The sequence below is a fragment of the Rhea americana genome, unplaced genomic scaffold (assembly GCF_003343005.1).
Source record: "Rhea americana isolate MKP2758 unplaced genomic scaffold, rheAme1 scaffold_746, whole genome shotgun sequence".
Lineage (NCBI taxonomy): Eukaryota > Metazoa > Chordata > Aves > Rheiformes > Rheidae > Rhea > Rhea americana.
This window is the reverse complement of record NW_028186919.1, coordinates 14,234-27,008: the sequence shown is the minus strand read 5'-3', so window position 1 is coordinate 27,008 and position 12,775 is coordinate 14,234. Positions and strand designations below refer to the sequence as shown.

General features: G+C 50.7%; 2 long non-coding RNA genes across 2 annotated transcripts; both read left to right on the top strand.

Moving 5' to 3' along the window:
• The first annotated feature begins 479 nt into the window (after window positions 1–479).
• Window positions 480–841, top strand: LOC146585903 (uncharacterized). Its single transcript, XR_014897902.1, has 2 exons — window positions 480–626; window positions 734–841. It is a non-coding gene; the product is annotated as an uncharacterized LOC146585903 (long non-coding RNA).
• Window positions 842–2,293: 1,452 nt separating this feature from the next.
• LOC146585902 (uncharacterized) lies at window positions 2,294–8,580 on the top strand. Its single transcript, XR_014897901.1, has 3 exons — window positions 2,294–2,309; window positions 2,783–3,056; window positions 3,229–8,580. It is a non-coding gene; the product is annotated as an uncharacterized LOC146585902 (long non-coding RNA).
• The last annotated feature ends 4,195 nt before the right edge of the window (window positions 8,581–12,775 follow it).

The window sequence follows — 12,775 nt, the reverse complement described above, 5'->3', positions numbered from 1 at the left end:
GGAGCGCTGCCTCCATTTAATTTTTTTTGCTGCTAAACCTCTGTTAATAAAAATAAAACCGCGTGCCTTGGGCAAATATTGTGACATTTCATCATTCACACATGGCGCGATAAGGGAGTTGTTGTAGGGGCTGCGGTGCCTGGTTTATTTGGTTTGGACGCGGGGACGCACTCGGCCTTCGGAGGCAGCGCCGTAACTGCGGAAGAACGCGGATGCCTGCGTGGCTGCYGGAGCGCGGCCATGCCTAGCTCCCAATTCGCGCTGTTTTAGGGTAAACGGGGCACACGAGGCCCATCACAACACCTTGCAGAAACCAGGTCACTCTGCCAGTGTCTGCTTTATAAAAGCTGAGAAGTGGAAGACCCGTATCAGAGATCATGTCTGGTGTTGACTTTCTTTAAATGGGAGAGGAAAATTCCAGTTTTATGTTTGGTGCATAAAATTATTTTATTGATTACTACTTTTAAGRTAAAAGGGAGAAACAGAAGAAATACTCTTCTTTATTTTTCCRTTGTTTTTATCTTGTAGACAGATGGGAAGTGTTCTAGGGGCAGGACCATCTTTGTGGTTTTTAGTTCAGTTTTCCCACTGGAACGATTGCCCTTCTGTGGTGTGCTAGTGAGAAGGTACTCAGAAGTGCCGGGTGCTAGTTTGGGTTGCTATGTGCAGTGTGGGTTGTTTRGTGCAATATGTTTAATCTTACAGATGCTTCTGTTGCTCTCCTTGATTTCAGGTTGGACTATGCAGCTGTAAAACAAGACATGCAKAGAGGTGTTTGCAGCCTTAGGGGTCATTGCAAACACGGAACTGGAAAATAAAAGAAATCTCTTATTTCTGCRAATCCTGATCTGCTCCAAGGGAGGGCCTGTGCAGGCACCAGGATCCCTGCAGCTTGGGCCCTGCRGCTTGGGCCGTGCTGGGGGTTTCTWTGTGTCCTGCTGCCTCTGGGCACYTTCACAACYCAACCTTCACAGCACTGKCTGGGTCTGCCTGGGCTTCTGGTGGGTTCATGGCTCCTGGAGCGGTTGGTTCTTCTACGACCTGTTTTTCCATGCCAAGGTTTTAGTTCTCGCTTGGGAGGCCGTGACACGTTCCTAGGTCTGAGATGAATAGCTGCTCTRGGAGCCAAGTCATGCTCTACTGCAAGAAGTGCTTAAGCTGCTAGACGAGATGGTGAAGGCTGGAGAAACTAATAGTTTTTTCCTTGCTGCTAAGTGCCTGAGCACAAGCCCCTCAAGGCGTGGATACATTTGTCACTGTCAGAGCTCCTGCAGGCAGTAACGCCGGTCGGGCTTGGCCTGCTGGTGATCTGTGAGTGTATATTGCAGTTTTATGCTGGAGTTTTCCAAGAGTTAACACGAGGCTATTTGCCTTTTTGGGGGTTTTGGCTGTCTAGGCCTATTTATGACGGGAGAGCCAAATGAATTAATGTTCATGGAGATCTTCCTGCCTGTGCAATATAAGTTGAGAACGGTTCTCGGTGTGCCCTTGTTCCAGCCACTGCGTGGCCGTCACTTAGACGTAGCTGGACAGGCTGCGGGCACAAGCGTGAGCTGTCTTGCAGGAGCCCTGCCTGCCAGGATGAACGGGAGTTTTGCCCTTGCCTTCGGCAGCCCAAGAGCAAACCTGCGCTGTTGCCAGAATAGCGCATTTACAGCCAGGCTAAACGCTGCATCTGGTGGAGCACAGGCGATCCTTGAGATGCTCAGACACCTCGGTAATTAAATTGAACCTTCATCCCTTGAGCTATTGGGGCAGCTGGGGCTTGGGACGTACTAATGGGCAGGAGACTTCTGGGCTGTTGGATCCAGACCTAGATGTAAGCAAGCTTCCAGATGTCAGAGCAGCTTTGCAGGTCGCTTCCCGGGCATGAAGGACATCATGGGAATGGCACGAATGTGCAGAAGTGTGTGGTGGCAAATAAAACCATGGAGAGCCCGATACGGCAGCTGGCGACTGAGCAGGAAGAGGCCAGACGGGAACAGGTGAGGCAGGTCTTGATCGCGATGGCAGGGCTGCATTCGAGGAAATGAAGAAAAAGGATTCAGCGAAAATGCTGGCAGTTGTGGAAGAAAAGGCCCATGAGTTTTGCTACTTTTTCTTGTACTTCAACACCCATTTCTGTCCTTTGATCTCCTCACAGGAAGGCGAGACGCACCTCCTTGCGTGGGGCCGAAGGCTGCAAGCTTTGCTCTAGCCGAGCCGCAGTTGAGTTGCTGGGTGAAAGCTAAGCGAGGGCCTTGTGAGGACAAACCGTCGAAACAACTGACAGTGAAGGAAAAGCAACAGGCATGGAGATGGAAGGGAAGGTGGGTCTAATAGGCCCCAGGCAAGCTAGAATYGGACGGGATCGAGCTGGGTGTGCAAACCCTTTACCGACCGCGGCACCGCAGAAGGGCGTGTGGGGAGCATGCTGCCTCGAGCCCTGGTGCGTGGACCTTGCTCCGCAGCCCCCACCGTGCTGCCCATGCCCACTGCGGRCGCGGGACAGAGTCTTGGTGCCTTGCAGCGCTTCTCCAGCAATGTCCAAGGCTGCCCAGCACTGTGGGGCCGGGAGCAGCACCACAGGAGTTGTGCATCTCTGTGCACCTCTCTGGTGGCCTCCACTGAGCCTTGCTTCCATAGATGGAGGCTTGGAGTTAGGCCCTTGAGCTTTTAGCTCATGTTTTCTTGTTTAAACAGTCCATCGGGCTCTGTGCGGGGGTGATGGYGGGAGGCTGTGGCCTGCTGCGCAGAAAAACGGGCAGTGGTGATTGTCCCCTCCTGGCTTTGGCACCTGCAGGTGAGGCCCCACTTCGGCCACGGCCCATCTGGAGGCTCCAGCTTCTAGCTATTACCAAGGTTCAGCTGCTCGATCCCAAAAGCTGGGTGGTAAGTGGGCAGGCACACGCACGACCTGCCCTTCCTGGAGAAGTATCAGCACTAATAAATGGCCTGGACATGTCTCTGGTCATGAGAAGTAGCCTGAAGCCCTGCTATTATTGTTGATTTGCAGCCTTTTCTTGGAAAAAGCCAAAATTATGCATCCTTGGGACACAGCAGTTCTATGCAGAAGGGTAATATTTTCCAATAATTTTTCCCAGGCAAATATAAATACAAATGCGAATATTTTGTGTGCTTGTGTCTGTTTTACCATGTTGTCGGTTGCAGATGCCCTTCCCCCACCTAGGCTGAGCAATCAGAAACAYAATTTTGACATTTTTAGCTCAATACATTTCTTTTTTTCAGTGATGTTCTGCAAATGCTTTCAGGACTGCTGCATGGAGGAAGGGATTGCTGTGTCTGTTTGCTATGTCCCACATGAGCACAACAAAAAGCAATGGGCTTAAGTGTCCTGGAGAAGACCGGAGTGTCTGGAAGAACCTTTCTGGAGGTGACAAAGAAGGTGGTGAAAGACCACCTTGGTCCTGGGCAGACTCGCAAGGTAGCCACCTCTGCTTCAGAGCAGGGCAATGGCTTGGATGATCTCTCAGGGTCATGCCACCCATGATTTCATAGCAGGTTGTCAGCCAAAGCCACCTCAGAGGCCTGATACTCGGTTACAGGCAGCCGCWTTTGCCGGGAGGGGGGAAGCGTTGGCCCTGATAGGCTCCATCTCCTGCGTGAACAGCTCGCTTTTGGCTGTCGGTTTAGAAGTGTCTCTTACTGGGGCTTAAAAATAGTGAATGTGCAGCATCGTAATGAAATACTGCAGATAGGACAGAAATAGTCGTGTGGATCCAAAAGGCTGTTTTGGAATTGCCCCTGAGCCAAAAGTGCCTCAAGCCTTTCCCCAGGCTCTTTGGAGAGGGTGTTGCAGATGGGGTCCCTTGGGACGTTCCCACTGCCGTGTGCCCAGTATCCTTCTCTGGCTCAGTTTCTCACCATGCWCTGAAACTGTCTGACAGCAGATGCCACTTGTGGGTTGACCAAGGCAGCAGTGTCTGCTCCACCTGTGAAGGACAAGGACTGTTGCTGAGTTACAAGGAGCTGCAAGCAAAATGGCAAGGTTAATAAAAAATGTTAAATCTCAAAAGGGTCTTCCACAGGCAGAAAAACCCTTCTCGTGGTGAACATGCTGTCAAATACTGTGGTGGGCAGAGCAGGACCAGGAGTTGCTGGTGTCCTCTCAGGGACTGAGTAAGATTTTGGAGTGCAGTCACTGCACAGCGACAAACTCACCTTCCAAAGTTTTGCTGTAGCCTGTAGCAGCAGACAGGGCTGCGTACAGCTGCCGAGGGCAAACGTGCCTCTGAAAACGCTCAGTGCTTCCACCCCAACCTCCTATTTTTTTTTTAGAAACGAAGATACTTGGTTACTAGCCATTAGAGGTGGTCTCAGCTCCCCCAGCTCTAGGCACTTGACGTTTCTGCCTTTGGAAAGCCACACGAGAGCTTGCGCTTGGCTTTGCCCGTTCGAAGGTAGCTGGAGTGTCCCAAACAAGAAACGGCCGACGGAGAAGCGCATGCCCCCCACCGGCACAGCTCACCTGGGGGCCTCCGCAAGGGCCGAGCTCTGAGGGTGCCCCAGCCAACAGCAAGCGAATAAATGCCAGGTACCGTGAAATCCCCAACAGCTRTTCAGGGAGGGGACACAACACATGGGGAAAATTATTCCAGCTTGGTGTCTCCTCCTCACCGGCCTCTCRCCATCCAGGCTCCCAGACTGCTGCACTTTGAACCAAAGCTACGTGGAGGCCTTGTCACTCTATACGCTCTCATTTTACTCACCTCCCATTTTACTGTTACAGCTTCGGAATTTTATTGTTTTCAGTTGATTGTCATTGGAAAACAGTAGTAAAACGGAACAATACCACAAAGCCCCCTGAAGATCTGAGTGTAACACTCGTTGGAAACAGGACAGGACTTAGCTACAGTGGGTCTCAACGTTGACTTTCCGGTGCTGCGTGCCTCCAGGTCATCATGAAGAGATGGAAACCTATGATGGGAAGATGTTCACTATGGACGGTGCAGGAGTGGTTGAGAAAGTCGTTAGCTCGGTCTCAGGATCTGCGATGCCCTTGCAGCACCAGGATGATGAAAAAATCCTTCTTCAGTCCCTACTGGATTTCCTCTCCCAAGCTGATGTGGCAACAAGTAGTGTGTATTTGTTCTTCTAGGATGAATAATGTTTTTGAATACATGGAAGACCAAAGAGTTGGGTTTCTTGACCAGCTCTCCAAGCCAGTTGGTGGACTGAAGATGCTGTATGATGGGCCATGCCTGGTAGTGAAATTCTTATTATTAGCTCTTGAAATTGCATAGCTGCAGGTTTGGAAATGGAGCAACTCGTGTAGCCTGAGGTGAAGTTTAAAAAGAATTTGAACTGTCAAAAGCAGAAAAGGACGTTTGAAAACACAGCTCTCTGTTTTCCCAGTTACTTGTGTAACTAAATCAGCTAACCCATGTGTCATCTGCTGTATGATTCTCCTTTTATAGTAAAAACAAATATTGAAAGGACTCGGGGCCAAATACTGCTTTTTTTTGTCAATCCACATCGCTGGCACAATTTCCAGAGCTGCTAAGCAATCAGATCARCCAAGGTCAGGAGAAGCGAGGACAGTTGCACCTTTCCGAGCGGGGCCGCGTCACTGCCATGCTGCAGGGAAGCCTCATTGCGTGCTGGGCACCTGCGTCGCTCACTCTTTCCTTGCGGATACGGGCCAAACCCGCCCCGGCACGAGCCAGGGGCGCCACACCGGGGCCGGAGGAGCCAGGCCGGTAAAACCCCGTGTAACACGGTCCGTGTGTCTGTACGTAGAACGGGGTTCGTTGCTGTTGCCTTCTTGCTCCCTCAACAGAAGCACACCATTGAGCAAACTCCTCTTATGAAAGTGGAGTACGTGTGGAAACCGTACATCTACTTCATGTATGGATAGGAGAACGAGGTGGATGATGACAACCACCCCCAGAAGTGCTGTTGCTCTACCTTGGACCAACACTTATCCCCAGAGCGCCACGGACAAGGGTGCTTCCCACCGCCAAGGCGAGAAGTAAGGTATTCTGGTGCTGTATGTGCTATCTGTCAGCAGATCTCACTGCCTCATGCAAATTCAGGTGTAAAGCAGCATGGAAGGAACAGCAAACTGGGGGTAGGAGGGGGTGTCAAACTGATTGCTAAACCTCAGGACCGGGATTTGAACGATGGTCACAAGCCCTTATCTGTGTCTGGGGTATTTGCTGTACGATTCTCTGCCCCAGACCTGTCGCTAGTGCAAAAAGTAAACTTGGCTCTGAAGAAAAGTGCCTCTTATTTTTTTTCACCAATGGCTTTTGCCATTGCAACATATTGTTATTAATGGGAGTAAATCTTAGATTAATATATGGGTATTTAGGAGTGAAGAGACATGGGGAATGCAGGTCCTCAAACTGTCTTGCTATGGCAATGCTAGTGCAAAAAATATGTGATCCTATGAGCTAGACTTGGCCTGGCCTTATACCAGGACTTAGCTGGCTTCAGCAGGGTTGGATTCAYGCAAATGAAACCGTTCTTTCGACATAGGATATTTGCAGTGGATCAAAAGCAGCTCCACTTAGATGGTGGCTACACACCAATGAGGATGACTACAGATTTCCTTCTGTTTGTGGACTCTGTCGTGGCTTGGTACCCTGCGAGGCTGGATGATAAGACAGGGCCATGCATCGGTTCTTGCCTTGGTCTTTCAGAGCAGGTTAGAGACAGGTTTGTAGCCACTGCTCTGTGAGTGGTCGGTGGCAGTCCCGGCGCTCCGCTGGCTGACTCGCTGACCAAGTATGACTAGTCATGTTACAGACAAACTGAGGTGGACTGCGGTGTAATAATCTTTCTAAAACTAACGTTAGGGAGATATTTTATTTGCTTTAAGAAATGGAGTTGGCTCATCAGATGCAACAACACCATGCCTTTACTTTAGCTGGTTTAAATGCCATAGTGGTTGGGCAGGAGCACTAGAAAATCTCTTCATGAACATATGCAGAGCAGGGATGGAGAGCTTATACTTTCACCCAAGATCAGGTGCTTGACTCTCGGCGAGGGCAGGTCAGCCGTCGGGGCTAGGAAGGTGCTCAGGTAACCCCGTTGCCTCGGATGGCTGGTGGCCCTTCCCGTGGGCTCTGTTCAGGATCTGTACAGCACTGTGGGCCTGGGTGTTGTGCCAGGCCATGCTGCCTGGTTTTGCTCACTGAATCACTTGGGCGTAAAAGACCCTATAAGAGTGTCTATGATGAGAAATCCCCTTGTTTGGAGCAAGGGCGAGCTGAAGTCCAACCAAACTGGTGGTCTTGGGGAAGACTGTTCTTTACACCTCACTCCGTTTTGCTCAGCAATCATATCCTTAGCTGTTCCTGAAAGTTTTACCCCACGTTACACAGCAGTGACTTACAATATCACCTCTGTGATGGGAGCAGTCATGGATGAACTCTTGATCTATCCAGCAAGTTTTTCCTGAGGTCGATGGGAAAATCATGGAAAAGCTGTATTCTCTAGGACGCTCAAGGCACCGTGGTAGGGGCTGTGCAAAGCACACAGGGAGCTTTCCTTGGCCCATCAGAGGACAGAAGTTTGGAAGAGGCAATTGGGCACTGGTGTTTGCTGCCCAGACAACTCAGGACAGAGATGCTTGGTTTGGATAAAAGCAACCAGGGTTTTCGGTGGGGTGTAAGGAAGTTGTTGGCCACCTGGATTTTGGAAGGATTCCTCTGAATTCAGTGATATTTAGTTGGAATTAAAATTGATCCTGGGGCCTCAGAAAAATGTCATGTTTTTATCCAAAGCTTCAATTTTGGGGAAGAAATGTGATAGGCTGAGCAATCATTAAAGATGGATGTTAGCATTTGTCCTTGTAATATTCTTATAAAACGGTCTTTATTTTTAAAAAGTTTTAAACATGCTCTTTAAAGGAGGTGAAAGGGAGCCTTTTATAAAGCACATACACGAGTGGAGAACAGATGTGTTCTTGGGAGCTTTGAATGAAAAATAAGACGTTGGATAACACAAATGTGCCAACCTTAAATATTTTATCAAACTGGAGTGACTCAACTGGAATTTTACTTTAGATTAATAAAGTGTGTGGGAGAGAGCAGAGGCCAAATGTAAAAGATTTTAATACTATCAAAATATTTGAGTCTTTGATTTCAGAAATGATTTTCCACTTCAAAGTACAGCATTTTGCACTTTATGTACCAAATAACACAAAACCAAAAGCCTCAATATTCCTTCTGGAATCGAGAGGGCTTGTTTTCATTCAGAAAGAAACTCAATTTTCAAATCTTTTAACATTTCTCAAAACAAACGTAGGGGCTCAAGGTCCCAGGTCGCCCCGAGGTCAGCAGAACTTAGCGTCCTCTATCTGTGTGTCACAYAGCTCTTCCCAAATTGCTAGGCAACACTTAAAATGTTACCTAAACTCCCTTCAGGAAGACAGCTTGGATGCGTTGATGGACTAATTTTGCAAAATTTTTTTTAAACAAGGAGCATTTCTGTATCACTCTTTGAAGCGCAGGACAGATTTATGCCCTTAGTTACTTTTTCCATGATTATTTCATGGCATTGAGATTTTACTGTATGGAAACAAATAGCTCAGAGGAGCTAAGAGCAATGTTCAGAGCGTATCTGCAAAAAATAAAGAGGAGTATATTTAGTTTATTATAATAAACACATCCATGAACAAAAATTAGAGTTGCGTTGGCTTCCAACAACAACTTCGCCGCGGGTGAGCATCTCGGGTGGCTGCTGGCATTTCGCGGTTCAGCAGCACCATCTAGTGCGCAGCTGCATCCTGGCAGCGCTGCCCATTTTTCCCATAATCTTCCACGGATTTGTTCTACTCGGCCGCCCCAGGTTTGGCTGGCAGGACCCTGGCAAGGATTCCCGATGCGGCCTGTGAGCAAAACGCAAAAATACCTTTTGGTATTTTATATATATATATAAAATACGTCTCGCAGACCTGCCGGGGCGGTGGGAAGTCGCTGGCCAGCTGCCCGGGGCTCGAGAGGTAAGGCTGGGTGTGCAACGCACGAGGCGGTAAAAGGGTGCAGGCAACTCTGAACTGGCGTAGTTTTAGTCTGCACACCCTGCTTTCTGCACGCTGCTTGGCTGCCCGGGCAGTGGGCCTACGTGCTGGTGTGTGCTCCCTCTGACGCAGAGCATCTGCTCGTGAGTCCTCCAGAAGGACCATGCTCAAAGTCAGTATCCTGGAGAAACCCTGCCTGCGCAGAAGAACGATAGATGCGCCTTTTCGTTCCATTGCTTCCCGTGAACGGGGCGTGAGAACACTTTATGAACCCTAAGCTGCGGCGGTGGCTGCAGACACATCAGCAAGAGTCGCAACGGCTGCACAGAGCCTGGAAGTACGGAYGGATGCAACGTCCTCCGGCTACGCGGCGGCGCCAGCCTGAGCGCCGGCACGAGAGCGGCCCTTCTSCAGCGAACGCCGGCCCTGGAGCCGCGACGGAGGCAGAGGTGCTGGTCAGGTGAGCCGGGCGGGGGGAGAGAGGAGCACAGGCCGGCTTCAGCTGAAAACACCACGGAAACAGCTGGGCAGCTCTAGTGCAGGAGCCCGGGCAGGGAGCGAGGCTACTTACTGGCTGACCAGCAGCCAGGCGCTTTGTTTCCATAAAGCACTCGGGAAGGAACATTGGTTAATATTTCATGGTTGGAAATTTAGTTTGATAATACTAAAAAATGGGGGAAATTATTTTCCCATTGTTTTTGAGAAGCCTGGTGGAAGGGATGTTGACTGGGAATGTGAGTAACATTGCTCTTGTTTGTGGTGTTTCATTCTGCACTGCACGCTTATGAGCCGCTTAGAATTTGTTTTCACCAGAACCCCCTATTTTCATAGCTTTTGTTGCTTGGAAAATAAAATCCATTTTGGGTAGAATACGATGGAATTATTTTCTCTAACTTTTTGAGAACAAAGTATCTTTGCAAAGTGATTGCCAATAGCTTTGTATTTGGTAGTTACAGAGGGGGGCTGTAAAATACTCACTTTTGGGGAAGGTTAACTTTTTGCCTGTGAGTGAAAACATCCCCCCCCCCCCCATTTTGCATGCTGAGCCACAAAACAGTGACTGTTGGAAGAAGGGATTGATGGTGTTGTATGGCATATGATTGCATCAAAAAGCAGCTGCAAAATGTAGTTTGTATAAAAGCTGCATCTCGTAACGGTGCTCCTRTGGCGCTCCGCACCCTTGCTGTGGAAAGAGCTCGCATTTCTCTTTCGGGGTGCTTAAACATAGTGTGAACACAATTGCCTTTGCATGCTGGATAACTTAATCGCAGTTAAGCTTTAAGTTCCTTTGCTTAATAAAACAGTTTTGAATGTCCTTGATAAGTGGAATTAGTGTGTTTATACATGTAGCATTGATTTATTATTTATTTAACATCCCATTATAACAATTCCAAAAGAATTTCACATTTTTTCTCAGGCTCAGGTGGATATTTTATGAAATGTAAATCGGTGGATCACTACTGAAGTCTGCATTACTCAATCCTAACCCAGGTTAATGCTTCTTATGTCTCTTAAAAGCAGTTTACCTTTGAGCTCTTTGACAAGGTTGGTGATCCACATTTTTTTCCCCCCATGGTTAATCAAAATTAAATGCAACTTCTTTCCCCAACTGTCTTTTGGTCTTTGCACACTTCTGTTTTTACTGCTTCTGCTGGGATGTGCTAAAGACGTGTTTTCGCAGTATTGCCCTGCCGGGAGCACGTAGGCCTAGAAGTGCGAGCGAATTCCTGTTCTCGGTCACTCGCGTGCTCAGCCCCGCAGCGGGAGGCCGTCTCTCTTCGCCGCCGGCTTTGCGCCGGAGCAGCGGGCAGCCTGCCCCCGCGTCGCGCGTCGCGGGCTGCCCGCCCTCCCGGGCTCCTCGCCGCCCTGCCCTCAGCACCGGCCCAGCCCGCTCCGACGGCTCTCGTCCAGCACGGGGGAAACACCAGCTGCGGTCTCTAGCTGCACCAMGTTTGGGTTACGACGCTTCCGTTTTGATGTAGCTGATCGGTTTTGTCTGGAGACAGCTGATTTTTTGTTAGACAGAAATCCCCCCAGGCGTCTCATTCTAGAGCCGCTCGGCCCGGCCCGGTGCCGGCGCGGGCTGCTTTGCCGCTCGGTGGGTGCCTGCGCCCGGGCAGTAATGACGCTTTCCCGAGCCGGCTGCGGAGAGGCACGCGGGGACAGGACTGAACGTTTGGAAGGTTGCTCCTAACAACTTCTGAAACTTTCCTACAGCTAAGCACGCCACACTGCGCGCCGGCTGGCTCAGAACACGCTCTGATGAGAGGGGCTGTAAGCAGGAACGAGATGAATTACACATTTATGCGCAGAGAGCAGAAAATCTGAGCACAGTTATGTCAGGCTTCACCGCCACAAGAYGGGTCTGAAGGAAAGCAAACCTCATTAGCTCCGCCGCTCACCGCAGTGCATTTGCTTGCCTTCGTTTTCCCGGCATCACAGAAGACATCGCTCCCCCCTAATTTCCTTTGCAGAGATTCATTACTCCCTGGCTGCTGCCGTCGCTCTGACGGCGACAGGACGGAGATTGATCTCAAGCTCGCAGCCCGGCCGTGCACATCTGCTCCCGCTCGAGGAGATCTGGTTCATGCTTGCGTTTCTCAAAGCAGGAGCGMGGACGCTGTGAGCTACGGAAGCCAGGATCCCCCTCCTCCGTGCAGTAAGCACGGTGTGGACAACGTGTGCAAACCTGCAGGTGACCAGTGCCCAAACGCCGTTCTCTGGAGCGACCACCCAGGTCCCTCACAGCCCCGGTGGACTCTTGCTGCCTGGTTTGAAGAATGGCAGGGGTATGACGCGCAGGTCCACCAGTGCTCCTGCCTGTCTCGGTGCAGCTGGAGGTAACGTTAGGGAGCTGTGGTTTCCCAAGAGGAGCCAGCGTCAGAGGTCTCATCCCTCACGGCGGGCTCTGGCCCAGGAGCTGCAGCTTCAGGGCCTTGCTAGGGCACGTTTTGCTTCCTCGGTGCAGCTCTGCCGGACATGCTGTGCCGCAGTCCTTGGAGACCAGCCCAGCATCCATCTAGTGCCTTCTGGGGTAAAACGGGGTTGATCCCGTTTTATGGGGTGCAGTGGTTTGGTGCTGTCTCGAGGTGTATGAGGGACAGGCTGGCGTCAAGGCGAGGAACTGGATGGTCACAGATTTGGGAGCTGAAAAGTTCTCCAGTGTCCAAAGCACGATCCGCAGCAGAGTGAAATACTGGGAATTTGAAACTGCATGTTTGTAAGTTTTCAGACCTAGTGATTCTATTCCAATTGGCCAAAAAAGAGCGGTCTTACTCACAGTGGGCTTTGCTGGGTTTTGAGTGAGTTTGAAATCGATGAGGAGATTGTTCACCAGCAGAATAACTCGGTTTGGCCATTGATTTTGACRGAAGAGCGCCGAGGTGGGCAAATCCCCCAGAATGAATCCCCCTGGAAGCTCGTTGCCCAGATCCACTGCTTTTCTTCCGCTAGCCGCCGTCTCAAAGCGGCGGGCGGGATTAAACAGCCGAGGAGGCGGGCGGCTGGGGACCTGCCGCCGTTCCCCTCTCCTGGCCGTGCACCACGTGTGCGCCAGCSGCCCGTGCGCGGGCCACGCACAGCGTCCCGCTGGACGGCACGCTCCTCGCAGGCCCTCTCGTCGCTGCACCGGCGTTGGAAAAGATCTCCCTCCGCTACGCGGGAGAGCAGGCGCGCCGCGGGATGCCGCGCAGGCTGTTCGCGCTCTTCCTAGCGACCTTTTTCTTGCAAATCTGTGGCACATTGTAACCCTGCACTGACGAGAGCGTTTCTCGACGGCCCCTCCGTCGGACCGCTCCGCCGTGCCGG